General features: G+C 43.2%; 1 protein-coding gene across 3 annotated transcripts in view; it reads right to left on the bottom strand.

Annotated features, from left to right (window-relative positions):
* Positions 1-21247, bottom strand: part of MPPED2 (metallophosphoesterase domain containing 2) — a 250940-nt gene that overhangs the window by 207552 nt on the left and 22141 nt on the right. Inside the window, exon 1 of one of the 3 annotated variants that reach the window (XM_040328334.1) lies at positions 2271-2293. The exons of the other annotated variants lie outside the window; for them this stretch is intronic. The gene's annotated coding sequence lies outside the window, so the exon portion shown is untranslated. Of the gene's footprint in view, positions 1-2270; positions 2294-21247 lie in introns of those variants that run through there. 3 annotated transcript variants of the gene reach the window in all.

The raw sequence follows: 21247 nt of genomic DNA, 5'->3' as shown, positions 1-21247 counted from the left end.
ACCCTACTTCCTTACTATAGCATGGTACCAGATCTTCTGTTTCTTGATTGGTGGAAGACAATACAAATCACAAGAAAGGATGCCTATTGCTGAGCCACGAAGATCATTCAATGTAGGCAAACAAAGAAGCAAAATCACTTTGTTGATGGTAAGATGCCTTAGGCCTTTCATGCGAGTCCAGAACCAAATTGCACTGAACTGTGGAGGAACATAGGGCAGAGAATGAATTACCCCATGGACTTAAACAGGGAGGGATTCAAATTATTTCTGGACTGAGTGCCTGATCTCAGGATAAGATACAGTTTTACATATACAGTATATTTGCACCTGTGTTACATTTTTGATGCTCTATTAAAGTCACATGACCTATGAAAAACACACCATAAGCACAGTAAAATTGCGTCAAAATCGTGTGCGTTTGAGGCACCATTATCGCTACCTATTTTTTTATCTGCAAAATGACAAAAACATAATTTTCGCCTGATTTTTTGCTCTTTCCAAGAAAATACTTTACGGCAGAAAGGATATACCATAGATGGAAAAACAGAGAAAACGTATAGTGAAATACCACTAGACTTGAGTTGTGAAGCGCATTATAAGCGTCACTTACAGGATATTTGGCAAAGACAGGCTTCAGTAAAAAACATCTGAGTTTGCCTCTGTATGATGTGTGTTCCACAGAGGTGGAAATTGCGTCACTGGTTACCATGAACCGGAAGTTTGTTGACGTGTTGACCTCATGTCCTTTGATGATGCCCTGGAGGAGGGGTGAAACGCGTTGACGTGGCATATCCTTCCTGTCGTAAAGTATTTTCTTGGAAAGAGCTTTTATGCAGAACCATTCTACACATCCCCAGATCATTCGATCAGTGCTTTATTTGATCCCAGACTGCGAATCTGAGGATCCATTATTTCTGGTGAGTGGGGTCACCGAAGGGGAGGGTCACCTTACATTTGTAGAAGCACCAGAATATTTTCTCTATTCAATGAAGCACTGTATAAACTTTTTGTGTATACTATATTGTTATTTTATGTCACAAACAAATTGTTATATTGAGCACCATGTGTACTGTTTGATATAGACTGCTAACACTGCCCCATGCTCTTTATCACATTTAAGGTTGCAGCACCTTTTGTGCAGCAGTTGCCATCTTTTATATATATATATTTCACTTGATTTTGCACTTTAGGGCAAGTTTTTGAATTAGATTTATTAATTTTGATTATGAATTCACTTTAGGCATTACATCAAACATACCCTTGATATTTGTAAGCATCAGAAAATGGCCTGTTTTGTATTCATCTTCCCTCTAAATACACGTGTCCCTAATTACAGATATTGAGACATAAGAGAACAGCCCTACTGCTATCATTTCAATTACCAGTCACACAAAAGGTCAAACGATTTTATTCATGTGCACACTGCCAGCCTGTGAACCAGGTAATAATCACAATCCTGCCATTTATCAAGTCAATTATTCTACATTACATGTTTTTTGATAGACCAGACGACAACTAGGAAATAACGAGAAAAAGGAAAGATGGTATAGGCGGTATTTTAAAGTGGCCATATCGCTGATAAAAACTAAAAACAATAACATGGACAGTAGAGCACTAAAATAATATACAAGGAAGCAATTTATATTCACATAGTACTGAGTTTAATAATGGTAATTCCAATTCTGTGCTGAAAATCAATCTAAATTCTGATCATAATGAAGATATATCCACTCTGCTTTTATTAAAAAAAAAATGCTGCCCAATGAAGGGTCAGTCCCATTCCTTTGGTGTTTTGGTAGGAGAGTTATGCCCCGTAGACATGATCGGAATTTCCGATGGAAAAAGTCCATGGATTTTCCGATTGTGTGTAGCCCCATCTGAGTTTTTTCATCGGAAATTCCAATGAATTCCATCAGAGTTTTGATATAGAACATGTTCTATTTCCGATGAAGTTCCGATGTGAGTTAGCCAGGCAAAAGCCCAATCGTGTGTACGCGGAATCAGTGGAAGGCTCTGATGTTGGCTGCCATCTTTTCCGTACAAAAAAAAACCATCCAGGAAGCTGGAAATAGCCACGAGAGAAGAAACTACTTTTTTTTGTCATTTGGTTGGCACATTGAAGATGCAAATGCATTTACCCCATACTCTATTTTAAACTAAAAGTTCTGCCTAAGGACAAATATCACAAGATATTGGCTATGACCTTTTGAATCCATAAAAGCCTATTCTGTGTCTGTTTAGTTCTGTTCAAGAGGCCTTCATTTTCTTACCTTTCCAGTATGGTTGTTCTATTACCATTCCCCTGTCCAGTTATGCCCACGAGCATTCTCAGTGACCAAGAAGATGGCAGCTGGTGGAGCTAAATATGAGTCTCAGCTAAGGGTTGTTTTTCGGTGGCAGATAGAAGAACAGTCTGGTCATTGCGTAGGTGGGATACTTTTTATGTGGTTTCCCTGATTAAAAACTAAAGGAATTTTAGGATAAGTTGTTGACCCCAATACATAATTACTGTCTTGCATCCTACTGGGGTGATAGGGCAGGGCTGCTCAAATGCTAAGGAAAGGAAAACCCGACAGACAAGTAAGGAAGGCTGCACCCTTGAGATGTGGAAACTAAGCCACCCTACTTCAAAAACCGGTCCTCTAGGCTGGGGTTTAGTATAGGCCGGTCTAGCAACCAGTACCTTGTAAAAGCTGGACAGGAAAACACCACAAGTTTAAATTGTTCTAATGCAAATGAGAAAGCGAGAAGAAAACATAGAGAGAAGGAGGAGAAAAAAAGAGAGAGGGGAAAAAAAAGGAAAAACAAGAGAAAGGAAAAAGAGGGGAAGAGAAGAGAGAGAGAGAGTTAATGAAAGAGAAAAATTAGGGGGGGGAGCAATAGAGAAGAAAGAGTTAAATGGGAAAAAAAATGAGGGGAAAAGAAAATAATAAAAAAGAAAAACGAAAAATAAAGAAAGGAGAGGAGAGAGGAAAGGAAAACACGGGTATTTTTCAGTTTTAGCTAGAGCAGGAAAAGATTATAATCCTAGGATTAGAACATCGAGTTGATTCAAGGGCCAAAATTAGGGGACATCGCTAGTTTCAAGTCCCCTTCTGTTTTGATAATAATGGTCGCCAGTACTGGTGATCATTATTATCAAAACAGAAGGGGATTTGAAACTAGTGATGCCCCAAAATTTGGGGCATTGAAAATTATTGTCCGAAAATAGGGTTACCGAAAACCCTTGTTGTTTTGACCCAATTTTATTTTGCTTATGGTGTGTTTTTCATAGGGTATGTGACTCAAAATTGCATCAAAAATGCAACATGGGCGCATTTTTGATGCGTTCTTTCTGCGTTTTCAATGCATTTCATTAAGGATGTACGTTTTTGGTGCCGTATATTTAACTAACCAAATATGCACCGAAAATGCAGCAAGAAGGATTTTTAACACCTCTTCAAAAGGGACCGATAATGGCCGAAATAAAGTCACATTAATTTAAATTCATGATATTAATTTAAAAGTTAAATATAATACAATTATTTATAAAAAATATATACCGTATATACTCAAGTATAAGCCGACCTGAATATAAGCCGAGGCACCTAATTTTACCACAAAAAACTGGGAAAATGTATTGACTCGAGTATAAGCCTAGGGTGTCCATCTGCATGCCTCACTGTGCCTCACTTTGCCTCACTGTGTCCATGCCTCAGTGTACCCATGGCTTACTGTGCCCTTGCCTCACTGTGCCGATGCCTCACTGTGTCCATGCCTCACTGTGCCTCACTGTGTCCATGCCTCACTGTGCCTATGCCTCACTGTGTCCATGACTAGACTTACGTTTAACATGGGAGTATATAGAAGGGGTGCCCGGCTTTGAAAAATCAGTGTTCCCCGGCCGTAGGACCCTCAGACAGCAAACTTTGCACACTTGTAGAGGAGAACTACATGTGTGCCATGTTTGGGGTACTCGAGTATATACCGCATATATATATATATTTTTTTTAAACTTCAATTTCAGTTTGGACCAAGTACATCCTGAATTTTCAGTTTTGGTACTGAAATGTTCATTTCGGTGCATTACTACTGGAAACCCAAAGTTTGAATCCAGAAATTGTCATCAGAACAAGAGATGTAGGGAAATATTCCCATGGGGACACCTGTTTTGGTGTCAACTGCCTTAGGGTCCTTTCACACGAGCGGACCGTTCGTCCGTTCATTACAAGTCCGTTAACGGACTTGTAATGAATCCCTATGGGATCGCGTCCGTTAGCGGATGGAGCATCCGCTAGCGTCCGCGTCCGTCGGGATCCGCTTTTGCGAACGGAAGAAACCCTATTTTTCTTCCGTTCGGCAGAACGGATCAGATGCAGACGGACAGATGGTCCATGTGCATCAGATCCCCCATAGGGGAGAGCGGAGCAGAGACAGGGCGGTCTCTGCACTGTGTGCGGGATCCCCGCTGAGCTTTGGCGGACACACGGAGCGGACCCAGAAACGGTCCACTCCGTGTGAAAGAGCCCTAAGAAGAAAATTCTCCTCTCTTTGTGAAGATAGCTTCTCACTAGTTTTATCTCCTGGTCAGGAAGTGAAGGGAAAGCTACCCAACAGGACACAGACAGCTTGTCTATACACAGGATGGGTGATTTTACCTAAAACACACACTTAAGCCTTGTACACACGACCGAGGAACTCGGCGGGTGAAACACATCGTTTTCCTCGTCGAGTTCCTTGTTAGGCTGTCGAGGAACTCGACAAGCCAATTTTCTTCATTCCCGTCAAGGAAATAGAGAACATGATCTCTTTTTGGCTCGTCGAGTTTCTCGACAGTTTCCTCTACGAAAATGTACACACGACTTTCCTCGGCAAAAAAATATCTCCCAGCAAGTTTCTAGCTGGTTTTTGCCGAGAAACTCGGTTGTGTGTACGAGGCCTTAGCTGTGAGGGACATCAATGGATCTCACAATGGAAAAAATAATTTTACCTACTCAACTTATGTACATTTAAAATAAAATTTTCTCCTGACTGCAGTCTTCACACATACAGTATGTAATTTGTATACATATTAGTAATGTATTCTACTCACTTCAGCTTCCATTAACAATTCAATACAAATAATCATATCATTTAGGATGCTATACCCCCTACTGTAGACATGAATAATGAACAATAATAGTCCTCTCATTTACAATCTATGGAAAATATTAGTAAAGTGCTAAGATACATCACGTACAATGAAGGAAAATATCTACATTATTATACTGTAATGCAGGGGCCTCCAAACTTTCCTAACAAAGGGCCAGTTTACTGTCCTTTAGAGCCCATTCACACCTCCGTGACAAAACGCCCGACGCCGGACGCTCGTGCCGCTGGAGGGGTGAATTCCCATTGCTGTCTATGAGATGGTTCATATCTCATAGACGCCGTACGCCTGCCACCTGAAAAAAGTCCCGGACCCTTTTTTTCAGGTGGCATTGGCGTTCGGCCATACAAAGCAATGGGAAGGCTTTGTTGAAAAAAAAAAAAAAGTTACACACTCGCGGCAAAATACGCCGCGTACGCGGCGTATCTTGTCGCGGAGGTGTGAATGCAGCCTCAGAGAGTTTGGGGGGGGGGGGGCAGACTATGGCTGTTGGGAGTGGAAAAGGTCATGACAACAGTGGAAAAAAATAATGCCCCATGGTTTGTTTTAGTGGCAGTAATCGTGCCCCCTTGTTGGTATCATTGGGAGAAATTGTGCCCCTTTGTTGGTTTCATTGGAGGGATTGTGCCCCATCCTTGGTTTTATTGGGAGAAATTGTGCACCTTTGTTGGTTTCATTGGGAGGAATTGTGCCCCATCATTGGTATCATTGGGAGGAATTGTGATCCATCGTTGGTGTCATTAGGAGGAGGAATTGTGCCCCATTGTTGGTGTCATTAGGAGGAGGAATTGTGCCCCGTTGTTGGTGTCATTGGGAGGAATTGAGCCCCATGGTTAGTGTCATTGGGAGAAATTGTGCCCCATCGTTGCTGTCAATGGGAGGGATTGAGCCCTATTGTTAGTGTTATTGTGCCTCATTGTTCATATCATTGGATGGAATAGTGCCCCAAGGGATGGATAAAAGCAAGCAAATGTCCGCATCTGGCCCCCCAGCTGCATTTTGGAGACCAATGCTGTAGGGCAAGAGTTGAATACATGGGACATATTAAAACTAACTTGTAGGATAATAAAGTGTGAACTTACACTAAACTTACACTGTACACAATATATGGTTCTCTGGACATTAGAAAATGCCTACATTGAGCTAAACACCTCGACTGCCATTGCTGACCTCTTTCTAAAAATGCTAGTTGCCTGGCTGTCTCTAGCACTAGTGCCTTTTGAATCACTAAAACATGCAAAGTCAAAAATCCTAATAGGCATGCTTGCTCTGGAACAGTGACCCAAACTGAAGCCAGAGGATCAGAAGGAAAGTCAGGAAACCAGCATTTTTAGAAGAGCCCAAGTATTTCTCCCAGGTTAGGCTTGTAGAACAGATCTGAGGATTTCGATGTTAAAGAGACAAAAGCCCATTAAACGTTACTGTGGGATGACAACGTGGCTGCCACAAGACAGAGGTGACAGTTGACTTTAATAAAAGTGACAGAAAATACCTTGGGAAATTTCCTACAATAAATCTTATCCAAAAGAAAAAATGCTATGTATTGATGCCAGTGCCTCCATGTACCGCAATCACAATGAATGACTTGGAGACGGCACAATAAGCGAGTGGTTGTATGCATGAAATATTGATTTTTGGCAAAGCTAGAGAGGTAACGGAGCAGGGGGTGCTTTTACTATGTTGTTTGCTGAGAATGAGGAAAAGGCAGCAAGGCCAATTTTTATTGTTGTTTGCAGAATATCTTAAAGGGGTCAGGATATTTTTTATTTATCTAACAAGAACAGATTGGTGGTGGTCCATGTGTCATCTTTTATAATGGATGACAATCTCAGTTTTTTTATCTAATGTCAAAAGGCAAAGCTGCATAGATCCGCAAACCCAAATACAAATCAATGTCAGAGGTACTAATAGGAAAATTAGCTGAGCCGGGCAACTTAGCGGTACATGGCAGCACTGACTATGGTACATGGTGGCACTGGCATCAACTCACTTTATATAGGCAGATATTAAAGTCACATATTAACCACTTGCTTACTGGGCACATATACCCCCCTCCTGCCCAGGTGAAATTTCAGCTTTCGGCACTGCGTCGCTTTAACTAACAATTGCGCGGTCGTGTGACGTGGCTCCCAAACAAAATTTACGTCCTTTTTTCCCCACAAGTAGAGCTTTCTTTTGGTGGTATTTGATCGCCTGTGCGATTTTTATTTTTTGTGCTATAAACAAAAAAGTGCGAAAATTTTGAAAAAAATACAATATTTTTTACTTCTTGCTATAATAAATATCCCAATTTAAAAAAAAAACACATTTTTTTTCTCAGTTTAGGCCAATACGTATTCTTCTACATATTTTTGGTAAAAAAAAAAAAAATCGCAATAAGCGACTGGTTTGCGCAAAAGTTATAGCGCTTACAAAATAGGGGACAGAATTATTATTTTTTATTATTTATTTTTTTTACTAGAAATGGCGGCGATCTGCCGATTTTTATTGGGACTGCGACGTTATGGCGGACACATCGGACACATTTTTGGCGCCATTCACATTTATACTGCGATCAGTGCTATAAATATGCACTAATTACAGTATAAATGTGACTGGCATTGAAGGGGTTAACACTAGGGGGTGAGGAAGGGGTTACATATGTTTCCTATAAAGTGTTCTAACTGTAGGTGGAGGGGGGGTGACTGGGGGGGGTGACCGATCTGTGTCCCTATGTACAAGAGACACAGATCGGTCTCCTCTCCAGAGACAGCACCGCTGTCTCTGTGTAAAACGGCAATGAGAGATGATCTCATATGTTTACAAATGAGATCATCTCTCATTGGCCGCACAGATCGCATCGCAAACGGCCATTCTGATTGGCCGTTCGCGGCGATCTGTAATTGGCTGTGTCCAAGGGACACGGCCAACACAGATTTTCCCCGCTGCGCGCTCTGGAGCGCGCGCGGGGACTGCCCAAAGGGGCGGACGTCAATTGACGTCCACTTGGATTTTGGGATCCGCGCTGTAGCCATCAATTGACTATAGCGCGGGTCCCAAGTAGTTAAAGTGTATTACATACACCCAGTGGAGAGAACAGCCTCAGATGATACACAGAGATGGAACAAATCCTCCTACATCTGCTGCCGTCCCTTTTTTACACTCTTTGAAAAGTGCAGATTGTGTTAGAAATCTATCTTCCTCATTCAGCAGTGGGAGGGGAGTCTGGGTTTACACTGTGCGAGAGCTGATTGGAGGAAAGGCACACCCCCCCCCCCCCTCCACATAGGCAGGGACATGCAGAGCTGTAGTCTAAATAAACAAGCTCATTGGTAATCTACGCTACCTCTAAACTCCCTCCCCGACACAAATTTTCAGCTGCTATCTCATGTGTTGGAGAACTTGTCAGAAGTGACTCTGCTGATAACAGAGGAACAGAGCACCAGAGAGAAACAGCACTCAAAACTTTGTAGGGAGATAAGTAAACACTACAGATATATGTGCCTAGGTCAGATTTCATGAATGGGGTTTACAACCACTCTCTAGGGGGGAACAAAAATGCTTCCTCACTTCCTCACTTTGCAAGGGTTAAATTCTGCTTTATGCCCGGGGGGGGGGGGGGACAAAAATCATATTTATTTACCCAATCATCCACTCCCCCGACAGCTGTCATTCTTCTCGGCTATGCTCTGGCAGGGAACTGTCCCTTGGCATTCTCACATCCAATATATTTCTAGAAGATTCAATATAGGGCTGTCACAGTACCCGTAAAACCATATACAATATTCAGTAATAGGATTTCTTCATCAACTGTCCCTCACCAGGAGACCCAAGGTAACTATGCAACTCTGCAACTATTAATATATAATGCTGGGGGGGGGGGGGGGGTTGGAACTGATGTATTTGTTTTCATAATAGATTACAACTTTACAACTTTTCATCTGTGTTACCCAGAAGAAGCCTCATAGGTGAAACATGTTGGGACTTATTTACTCATCCTTAGCCAACAGCCTATTTGTTATACCCGTGATTTTGAGATGTTGATTTATTTGATCAGTATTCAAATGCTTATTGCTAGGAAGAAAAAAGCTGTATGACAGGGTGAGATCTCATATGGTTAATACACATGCTATACAGTGGTGTGATGTGGTGGAAAATATGTAGAAGAATACATATTGGCCTAAACTGAGGAAAAAAAAAATTTTTAATATATTTTTTGAGGATATTTATTATAGCAAAAAGTAAAAAAAAAAAAATATTGTTTTTTTTTTTCAAAATTGTCGCTCTTTTTTTATTTATAGCGCAAAAAATAAAAACCGCAGAGGTGATCAAAAAAAGGACATCAATTTTGTTTGGGTGCCACATTGCACGACCGCGCAATTGTCAGTTAAATTGACGCAGTGCTGAATCACAAAAAATGGCCCGATCATTGGGCAGCCAAATCCTCCGGGGCTGAAGTTGTTAAAGTCCCACGTTTATTATTGTAATCCAAGGTCCTCTTGGACTTAGGTGTATGTATAACTTTGCAACTACATCATGGTGACCACACACAGTACCTACCGTATATACTCGAGTATAACCTGAGTTTTTCAGCACATTTTTTGGTGCTGAAAATGCCCCCTTGGCTTATACTCGAGTCACTTCTTTGCGCCCGATCTCCCGGATTTTGGGGACCCGGTACCGGACGGCCATAGGTTCCCTGGCACACTCTTCATCTACAAGTGTGCACAGTTTGGTGTCCAGGGGACCTACGGCCGGGGAGCACCGATTTTTCAAAGTCGGGCACCCCTTCCATAGACTTGTGTTAAATGGTCATTTCTTCAGTAAGTTTGGGGACATGGTAATGGCCGGTCGTAGGTCCCCTGAACCCAAAACTTGGCACACACGTAGCCCCAGTTTTTCTCTGCAAGTGTGAAAAGTTTGCTGTCTGGGGGACTTACGGCCGGGGGGGGGGAGCACCAATTTTTCAAAGCCGGGCACCCCTTCTATATACTTCCATGTTAAACGTAAGTCTAGTCATGGACACAGTGAGGCATGGACACAGTGAGGCACAGTGAGGCATGGACACAGTGAGGCATTGACAAAGTGAGGCATGGGCACAGTGAGGTATGGGCAAAGTGAGGCATGGGCACAGTGAGGCATGGACACAGTAAGGCCTCGTACACACGACCGAGTTTCTCGGCAAAAACCAGCAAGAAACTTGCTGGGAGATATTTTTTTGCCGAGGAATCCGGTCGTGTGTACATTTTCGTCGAGGAAACTGTCCAGAAACTCGACGAGCCAAAAAGAGAGCAAGTTCTCTATTTCCTCGACGGGAATGGAGAAACTTGCCTTGTCGAGTTCCTCGACAGCCTAACAAGGAACTCTACGAGGAAAATGATGTGTTTCGCCCGTCGGGTTCCTCGGTCGTATGTACGAGGCTTGAGGCATGGGCACAGTGAGGCATGGGCACAGTGAGGTATGGGCACAGTGAGGCATGGGCACAGTGAGGCATGGGCACAGTGAGGCATGCACATGGACACAGTGAGGCAAAGCGAATCACAGTGAGGCATGCAGATGGACACCCTAGGCTTATACTCGAGTCAATACGTTTTCCCATTTTTTTGTGGTAAAATTAGGTGCCTCGGCTTATATTTGGGACGGCTTATACTCGAGTATATACAGTATTTTTTTTTCCGGTTCATTCACACGTAGGGCATTGTGTACACGGGTGTTATTTTCCTGTATTTGATGTACATTTGACACATGCCGGTGAGCTCATTTGAATTATCTCAATGGTGCATCACTATAGATGTTCTGGAGCTGCATTTGACTTGTTTTGCATTTTTCTACAGTAGGTACTACTGTGGAGATTTTTAGCAGAGCAATGCGTATTTTTTCTGTACATGCCGGGTCTTTAAAGGGATAAAACATAGGAAAAGTGCATGCATTGCAGATATGTACTAAATATATTTTTTCTGAGGGCCCTGAGCTTTAAGCCACAAAGAATGCAGCTTGCAAGGAAGGGGAACACCAGTAAGGATATCTTAATGCAGAACCCCACAAAAAAAAACCACAGCGGCCTATAAGGCCAGTCAGTGCCAACCCAAACCTAAACTATCAGCGTTTAGCGGTCTTAGCCTTTAAATTAACCCAAACTCCTATAATTAGTATAGTCATGGCTTTTAAAGGTATGCTGGAATCTTGGAATGCTCTTACATCAAAACCCATGTTTGTTGACTCTGTTCACAAAGATTAAAAGGGTACTGTTTTATATGCTAGGATTACTCAAGCTCAAGCATTAAAATACCACGGTCTCCTCGTAATCTCTTGTCAAATATTCCAATAAAAACGGAAAGCAACGTCGAGGGCACAACACTGATCGCGGCTCTGCTTTAAATGGCAGCTGCATTTCACCAGCATGACCATTGTTTAGCATAGGAAATGACAAGCACATTCTAAAGTCAAATCAAACCACAACATTAACAGAAAAACAAGAAAGAGGAAACAGAAGAAAACATGGAGACTGCTAATCAGTGCGGGAAAAGGTAAATCAGAACAATATGGTTCAGACTTAGCTGTTTTTACAATGGTGAGTCTTTGTTATTTAGCAATGACAAGCAGAGGGGGGGGGAGGGAGAGAGAAAGAGAGAGAGAGAGAAAAGCAGGGAGAGAGAAAAAAAGAATGAAAAGGGGAGAGAAAATTAGGGAGAATGGCAGAGAGAGAGAGAGAGAGAGAGAGAGAGGGGGAGGGGGAGAAGGGCAGGGAGAGAGAGAGAAAGAGGAGGAAGGGAAAGAGAGAGGGGGGCAGGGAGAGAGAGAATCACAGGGAGAGAGGCAAGGGCATAGGGAGAGAGAGGAGGGCATGGGGAGAGAGAGAGAAGGGCGGGGAGGGAAAGAGAGAGAGAGTGGCAGGGAGAGAGAAAGAGAGAGGAGGGCATGGGAGAGAAATAGAGCGGAGGACAGTGGGGAGAGAGAAGGGCATGGGAGAGAAATAGAGAGGAGGACGGGGGGAGAGAGAGGGGCATGGGAGAGAAATAGAGAGGAGGACAGTGGGGAGAGAGAGACGCAGGGGAGAGAAATAGAGAGCAGGACAGGGGGGAGTGGGAGAGAGAGAGAGAGAGAGAGAGAAGGGCAGTGAGGAGAGGGAGAGAGGAGAACAGGAAGAGAGAGAGAAGGGCAGGGAGGGAAAGAGCAGGGATAGAAAGAGAAAAGGGCAGTGAAAGAGAGAGTGAAAGGAGAGGACAGGGAGGGGGAGCGAAAGAGAGAACGAAAAGGGCAGAGAGAGAATAAAAGGAGAGGAAGAGAGAGCGTGAAAGGAGAGGACAAGGGGAAGAGAGAGAAAGAAAGACAGAAAGAGAATGAAAGGGACAGAGAAAGAGAGAGCGAAGGGCAGGGAGAGAGAGAGAGAAGTGCAAAGAGAGAGTGAAAGGAAAGAGCAGTGAGGGGTTAGAGAGAGAAAACACAAAGGGCAGAGAGAAATAAAAGGACAAGCAGAGAGAGAGAGAGAGAGAGAGTGAAAGAAAAGGGCAGAGAGACAGAGTAAGGGAGAAATAAAAGGGTAGGGAGAGAGTAAGAAATAAAAAGGGCAAGGGGGAGAGAGAGACTGAGCAAAAAAAGGGCAGGGAGCGAAAGAGAGGGGGGGAAAAAGCAGAGAGAGAGTAACATATAAAAGGGTAGCGAGAGAGAGAGAGAGAAATGGGCAGAGAGAGAATGAAAGGAGAGGACAAAGAGGGGGAAAGAAAGAGAAAATTAAAAGGGCAGCGAGAGAGAGAGAGAGAGAGAGAGAGAGAGAAAGTGAAAGGAGAGGGCAGGGAGAGGAAGAGATAGAGAGAGAGAAAGAGAGGGAAAATGGCAGAGAGAATTAGAGAGAAGGGCAAGGAGAGAGAGAGAGAAAGGCAGAGAGAGAGAGAGAGAGTGAAAGAAACGGGCAGGGGGAAAGAGAAAGAAAATGTCATGGGGAAACGGACTAACGAGTAGGGAGAAAAATAAATTAATGGGCAGGGAGAAAGAGAAAGAATAGAACCGGTGGAAAGTGAAGGGCATGGATAAATTGAAGAGCAGGAGGAACAAGAGAAAATGGGAATGGATAAACCCGAAAAGCTGGGCAGGGAGAAGAAGGAGGGCAGGGAATCAGAGGGCACAATGCACATCAGACCTCTGCAGAATGACCACTGCTTTCAATTGGAGAGTTCTCCTCTGCAGAATGCTGGCAAGAGACAGGCCTTTCTACTCAGCTGTAACTGTTTTCTGAAAAAATAAACTGTGAGACTTTGCACACCACACCTATTTGTTTCATTTGCGCTGTACTTTTCTTTTGTATACTATTGTTTTCATCCACCTTGAATATATCTGACTGATATCAGCTGAAAATTCAATTGAGTTTTAAATATAAAATCAAGCTGAGATGATGTTTGTATCACAATTCTATAGCCGTCTATTTCTGGTTGTGTCTGGAAAATAAAATCAAAGGTAGGACTGGTTGCTAGGGCAGCAGGTCTCTTTTTACTTTGTTATTTTTTATACATAAAGCCAACTGTGGTAATAATTTATATGAAGTGGAACAAATAAAAATTGAATTGTTGCCAGAGAAGATATAGAAACTTTTCTTAACAGGCACAAAAATAAAAGACAAATTCACATTGGTTGCCAAAGGCCAAAGTATAAATTATCCTCTTTTTCTTTTGCTCATGGCTGTTGACAAACCAGCTTATATTTCTGTTTGGTACAATGCCTGACATTCCTTTATAAGAGGTATGTGTTATTTTCTAGTTGGGTATTAGGTTAGGTTCACACTATTGCAGGTGCCGGATTGCAATCGGACGTGTTCCTGCACCTACAGACAATCTACTCTTTAGCAGACGTGTGAGGCTGCCAGTAATTCCTAATGGCACCCCCATGCCTCTGAAAATGCAGTGTGTTTTTGGGGTGCGTGAAAACGCATGGTGCCGCAGTACTCACGTGCTTCCATATGGCCACCCTGGGAGTGTGTTTTGGAAAAAATGTCGAGGACCTTTTCCTTGCATTTCCCGCAGGTACAGCAAATGCGGCGGCACGCAGGACCCACAACAGTGCAAACCCAACATTAAGTTGTCTTTAGCCATGTTTTCATATATATACAATTAGCCGGATTCAAAAAGACTTACGACGGCGTATCAGTAGATACGCCGTCGTAAGTCCGAATGCGCGGCGTCGTATATTTAAGCGTATTCTGGAAACCAGATACGCTTAAATTTGGCTAAGATACGACCGTCGTAAGTCTCCTACGCCGTCGTATCTTATGTGCATATTTACGCTGGCCGCTAGGGGCGTGTACATGGATTTACGCGTCGAATATGTAAATGAGCAAGATACGCCTATTCACGAACGTACGTACGCCCGTCGCAGTAAGCTACGCCGTTTACGTAAGGCGTTTTTGCGGCGTAAAGATAAACCACCAAAAAGATGGCGCAGCCCCTGCAAGGTATGGACGACGGAACAGCCGTCGTATTTTACTTTCTTTTGTGTAAGCTTACGTGAATGGGGCTGGGCGTAGGTTACGTTCACGTCGAAAGCATTGAGCCGACGTCGTTACGTAGAGAGTATTTGCCACGTGATTCGGCCCTCATTTACATGGGGTCACGGTTAATTTAAATGAAGCCCGCCCACTACATGCCTACTTTGAATTAGGCGGGGTTACGCCGGGCCATTTGCGCTACGCCGACGTTACTTAAGGGGCAAGTGCTTTGTGAATACAGTACTTGCCTCACTGTGTTACGTCGGCGTAGTGCAAATGGAATGCGCTACGCCGGCATAAAAAAACGCCGCGATACGTGAATCTGGCTAAATGAAACAAAAGGAGCGGGACATCAAGTACTGTATGACAAGTGTGTTGTTTTGGTACATTGCTTAATATGTAATAATGATGTTTTGCTTCTCTTTTTCCTATTAAGAAGTTTTTCTATTGGCTCAAAGAAAAATGCTAAAGAAGCTGAAGTGTACACACGATTGGAAATTTCCACAAGAAAACCGTGGATTTTTTTTTGACGGAATTTTGGCTCAAACTTGTGTTGCATACACACAGTCACACAAAATTCCGACCGCCAAGAACGCGGTGACGTACAATACTACAACGAGCCGAGGAAAATTAAGTCCAATGATTCCGAGCATGCTTTGAATTGATTGTGTTTTTTTGTGCGCCGGAATTGCATACAGGCGATCCGAATTTCCGACAAGAACTTTTCCCGTCTAAAAATTATTTGAGAACCAGCTCTCAAATTTTTGCAGTCAGAAATTCCGACAGAAAAAGCCCGATGGAGCCTACACATTCCGATTATGTGTACGCGGCATTGGGCTGATTCGTAGGCGATTACACCCCGTGACTTTAAATAGTTGCCAAACACGGGATACCGTTATTTCTAATGGCACCACATTAGTGCAGCCTCATCAGCGCACATCAGTGCAGCCTCATCAAGACACACCAGTGCAGCTCATCAGTGCACATCAGTGCAGCCTCATCAGCACACATCAGTGCAGCCTAATCACTGCACATTAGTGCAGCCTCATCAGCATACACCAGTGCAGCCTCATCAGCGCACATCAGTGCAGCCTCATCAGCGCACAAAAGTGCAGCCTCACCAGCATACACCAGTGCAGCCTCATCACCGCACATCGGTGCAGCCTCATCAAGACACACCAGTGCAGCTCATCAGTGCACACCAGTGCAGCCTCATAAGTGCACATCAGTGCAGTCTCATCAACACACATCGGTGCAGCCTCTACAGTGCACCTCACTGCAGCCTCATCAAATCACATCAGTGCAGTTTTACCAGTACATATCAGTGAAGAAGAAAAACTACTCATTTGCAAAAAAGTTTCAGGGTTTTTTGTTTCCCTTTGTTTAGCAAACAATATGAAATCCAGGGGTCATTAAATATCACCAAAAAAAAGCTCTATTGGTCTGCAAAAAAATATGAAAAATGTAATATAGGTACAGTGTTGCATGATTATGTGACAGTACTAAAAGCTGAAAATTGGCCTGGGCAGGAAGGGGGTAAAAGTGCCCAGTAGACAACAACGTGATGGCATATGGCACTCATTTTTTTTTTTTTCTTTTTCTTTCTAGGCTCCTTTAAAAACATATAAAAAGAAGAACCCGTGGGGCTCTGCAAAGCATCCCAGCAAGCGACACGACATACATCCACTGTTACTACACAGAAGATTTCTGAAACTTCTAGCTGTTTGTCTTGTTAAAGGATTTGAGCTGAACAGACTTACTAGTTATATGTATTATTTTTCCAAGGTTACAATATAATAATATAATTATGTATGTTCTCTAGTTGTATGGTATAATTATAGTTTTCGATTTGTGTTATATTGTGTATTAGGGCTTAAGAATGTGTGATCTGTCCCTTTAAAAAAAGCAGTCCCAGTAGATTAGAAAACTAGTCCTGATCATAAAGAGCATAGAGGTCAGGAGTAATTGTAATGTACAGATATATACACGCAAACTCACATAAATGACCCAAACGCCGTCTTTGGCTGACTTTCACGTTCAAATTTGGCACGAGTCGCACTGCCGCCAGGTGTAATGTGTGTTTACTCAGTACTGTATGGTAGAGGTTGGGAGGCCAGGGAAAGCAGGTCAGGACTCAGGAGGCAGCCTCCCCCATCACCAGCAGTTCTCAACTCTTCTACTTCCGTGACCCCTTAATAACATTTTCCAAGTTATGGGGACCCCTAACAGTAAAATTATTTTCGTTGCTCCTTTGCTGTAATTTTGCTACTATGCAGTGCATTATGGGTTCTGGTGCAAATTTATGGTCACTAATTCTGAGTATCGCCAAATCCTAAGATCCACCTCAAATCCAAAGTGGCTCTGACCAAACTCCATCCCTACTTACTGTTCATTTCAGCATCAAGCACATGTAATGTAATATTATTAACACTTAAAGGGTTAGTAAAGGACATTTTTTTTTCCTTTAAAATAACAAACATGTTGGGCCAGATCCACAAAGAAGTTACGCTGGCGTATCTATTAATACGCTGCGTAACTTCTAGGATGCTCCGGCGTATCTTTTTTCTGTATTCAGAAAACAAGATACGCCGGAAATTTTTCTAAGATCAGACTGGCGTACACCTCTTACGCCGTTGTATCTTAGTTGCATATTTACGCTGGCCGCTAGGTGGCGCTTCCGTAGATTTACGCAAGGAATATGCAAATTAGGTAGATACGCCGATTCACAAACGTACGTATGCCCGGCGCATTTTTTTACATCGTTTACGTAAGGCTTTTTCCGGCGTAAAGTTACCCCTGCTATATGAGGCGTACGCAATGTTAAGTATGGACGTCGGGCCACCGTCAAATTTTTTACGTCAGTAAGTCGTTCGCGAATAGGGCTGTGCGTAAGTTACGTTCACGTCTAAAGCATTGACGATTTGCTGCGTAATTTGGAGCATGCGCACTGGGATTCTTTCACGGACGGTGCATGCGCCGTTCGTAAAAAAACGTTAAATACGTGGGGTCACGATTAGTTAGCATAGAACACGCCGCCAACCAGCCTCTTTTGAATTAGGCGGGCTTACGCCGCCCGATATACGCTACACCGCCGTAACTAAAGGCGTAACTTCTTTGTGAATACAGTACTCGCCTTTCTAAGTTACGGCGGCGTAGCGTTTCTGAGATACGCTACGCCCGCCTAAAGATAGGCGCATGTACGTGGATCTGGCCCGTTATACTTACCTCCACTGTGCTGTTCGTTTTGCACAGAGTGGCCCCAATCCACGTCTTCTGGGGTCCCTCGGCGGCTGTCTCTGGTCCTCCCCGCAAGTACTGACCACAATCAATGCGAAAGCTCACATGGCGGTCAGTAATTGCGGGTGCGCTTCCGTGATACAGCGAGCAGCCATAGCTGCTCGCTGTATCACTCAGCCCCGCCCCTCGTTGCGCCGCCTCACTGGATGTGATTGACAGCAGCGCCAGCCAATGGCTGCGCTGCTCTCAATCCATCCGCTTTAGGCAATCAGCGGCCAGGCTGAGCGGCAAAGAGGATCTCGGGACCGAGCACGGGACTTTCGAGGGGTCAGGTAAGTATAACGGGGGCTCTAGGGGGGCCGGCAGCATCCGATGTTTTTTCACCTTAATGCAATCTAGATTGCATTAAGGTGAAAATTGTTTTACTTTACAACTCCTTTAAGACTCCCCCACCCCAAGATCTACCCACGTCTCTTGCCTCGCACATTTACAGACAGATTACATAAGTTAAAGGGGTTGTAAGAGTCGGTTCACACTGGGGCGACCTGTCAGGCGACTCAGCCGCCTGACAAGTCGCGGTCCGCAGTAGTCAATGGAACCGTTCTAATAGGAGCGACACAAGTCGCTCCAACTTAGAAAAAGGTTCCTGTACGACTTTGGGGGCGACTCAGGGCGACTTGCATTGACTTCAATACAGAAGTCATTTTGCAAGTTGCCTTGAGATCGCCTTGCCGAGTCGCCCCCAAAGTCGTGCCGCCTGTGTGTGAACCGACTCTTAAGCAGGCGCCGAATAGAGCCGAGCCGACCCGAGCTTCCTTCGGGAAGTCGTGACGTGCTGTGTGCGCCGTCGTTTAGCATGTCAATCAATTGGCATGTCAATAGGAACGCCCACTCCCGCGGGATTCCCTACCCGGAAGCCGCTGTGAATTCTAAGGCTAAACGCTATCTACGGCAAAAAAAAAAAAAAGGTCAGTGTCATTTTATATGCAGAACTGGGCTGGATGTAGTGTTAGAAATTTTTTATAGGGTGAACCTCCCCTTTAAGGTTCCCGTTTGGCATCTTTGCCCTGGGCGATGGATGATCTTGTCCTGGTGTTCTGATGAGGAAGTACATGTGCTTCTTTGGGGCAGAATTCTGCATTTTTTGGACCCATGGAATTAATTTAATCTCCTGAAAAATTATTTTATTGCTTGACGCATGAAGCTTAAAAAAGTACATGTGCTACACTTTTTATTTGAATTTTATTTTATTATTAATTTTATTTAATTTTTATTTGAATTTTGAATTTTTTAGACCCACAGACGTAATTGAATCTCCTAAAAAATGATTTTTTTTCAAGGCCCTATTCACATCTGGCGATTTAGAATCTCGGGAAGAATTGCTGTGATTCTATAGGCAATTACAAATCGCACTGTAATAGAGGCAAAACGCACCACTTGTGTTTGGGTGCCATTCGTTTTTAATAATAAGTCACGTTCCAAACACAGCAAACCGCAATGTGCGAAGCTTGTCGCCCAAAGAAGCTCCTGATCCTTTCTGGGCGTCGAGCATCATGCGATGTGGTTTGCCACAATAGCTGCGGCAAAACACCACCGCATTTAGGTGACATGTAAAATGAATGGTACCTGTTAAGGAAATGTATAAGTTCTGTATATAATTGTATTCAATTTTGTATGTATTGCACACTGCACTCACTGTGCACACAGCACTAATAATGTTTCCAGTACATGTTTGCATTTTTTCGAGTCCCGATTAGAATTAGCCTGCCTATGTTACGCCCCTTGTTACCATAAACGTACAATTGTAAAGCCGCGTACACACGACCGTTTTTCATGTCATGGAAAAAAAAAAAAATTCTCGGCGTGATTCTTGTCAAGCCTGCCTTGCATACACACGATCGTGATAATAAAAAATGCTCGATCAAAGCGCGGTGATGTGAAACACGTACAACAGCACTATAAAGGGGAAGTTCCATTCGAATGGTGCCACCCTTTGGGCTGATTATGCAAATTTCCCTTCTCATAACTTGCTTCTGAGCATGCGCGTTTTTTTCCCGTCGTTAAAGCCTACACACGACCGTTTTTCACAACGTGAAAAACACAGAGAAAAAATAGAGCATATTCAAAAATTTTAATCCCCATTTTTCACGTCGAGAAAAATGCTCTGGAGCCCACACACAACCGTTTTTAATGAACAATTAAAAAATTGCATTTTTCACGTCATGAAAAATGGTCGTGTGTACGCGGCAAAATATTAATGTGATACCTACGCTATCTCAACAGTCATTTGGAAAGATGCATGGTGCGCTTTGCCACTATTGTTGTAGTGTGATTTGGAATCGAAAAGCAGAATCATGGTTATTTTTCCCGCGATCCCAAATCGCCAGATGTGAACGAGGCCTTAAAAAAAAAAAAAAAAATTTCAGGAGATTCGTCTCTGGGTCTAAAAAAATTCAGAATTAAAATAAAATAAAATTAACAATAACATTTAATTAAAATAAAATGTGTAGCACATGTACCTTTTCAAGCTTCATGGGTCAAGCAATAATAGAATTATTCATCGTGAGTGTTATCACGCTTCAGAAATCGCACAACGAAATGCTCAGGTGTGAATGGAGGTTTAGGACACTATTCTTTGTTTTTTGTTTCTGCGCAGGAAGATACATTAAAAGTCAATGCCTAAGTGGAGGAAGGCGCTTGAAAGGCGTTAGCGGTCATCAAAGACTACTTTTAACTCTTTGTACATTTTATTATTATATTAGACTTTAAAATTCCAATAAATCATTCCCAATTCCCAATACAAGCGAACGTTGCAAAAAAACAAATCAATGGTGTCATTTATCAACACGGAGTCTGCGGCGTATTGTCTCGTGGTTAATTTTCAACAAACGCCCGTTCTGGGACAGATGGTAAAACACTGGCCGGTCACTTTATTATTTTACAACCCCTAGAAGAAGCGTGTGCCCATATGCTGCATAATGCCGGGGTAGAGGCACATTTACATTAACAACCGGAGTCAAACAAGCTGGTTTTTCCTGCCTGGAGAACGGCAGAGCCGGGATAATCACTAACCAGAAGCTGCCTTCTCTGATCACAGACCTGGAATGTAAAGATTTATATTTCTGATATACACAGGAGGGTTATACAAGGACAACAGCCAAGAAATCAAAAGCTTTAAAGCCGTATTAAATCACAAATGGAATATATTGCAGCTTACTAATCACTAGATGTGGTGGCTGCAATCGTTTTCTTTTTGGCTTTTTTTGCCCTCTGTTTTAACCTAGTGATCTGACCAGTAACACACCTCCTGTATAAAGCCCCATGCAAACTGTTACGCTGCGGCGGCGTAACGTATCCCATTTACGTTACGCCGCCGCAGGTTTACAGCGTGTGCCTGATTCACAAAGCACTTACCTGTAAACTTGCGG

The sequence above is a fragment of the Rana temporaria genome, chromosome 11 (genome assembly GCF_905171775.1).
Source record: "Rana temporaria chromosome 11, aRanTem1.1, whole genome shotgun sequence".
Lineage (NCBI taxonomy): Eukaryota > Metazoa > Chordata > Amphibia > Anura > Ranidae > Rana > Rana temporaria.
The sequence above is the reverse complement of the archived record's forward strand: the minus strand, read 5'-3'. Positions and strand labels throughout refer to the sequence as shown.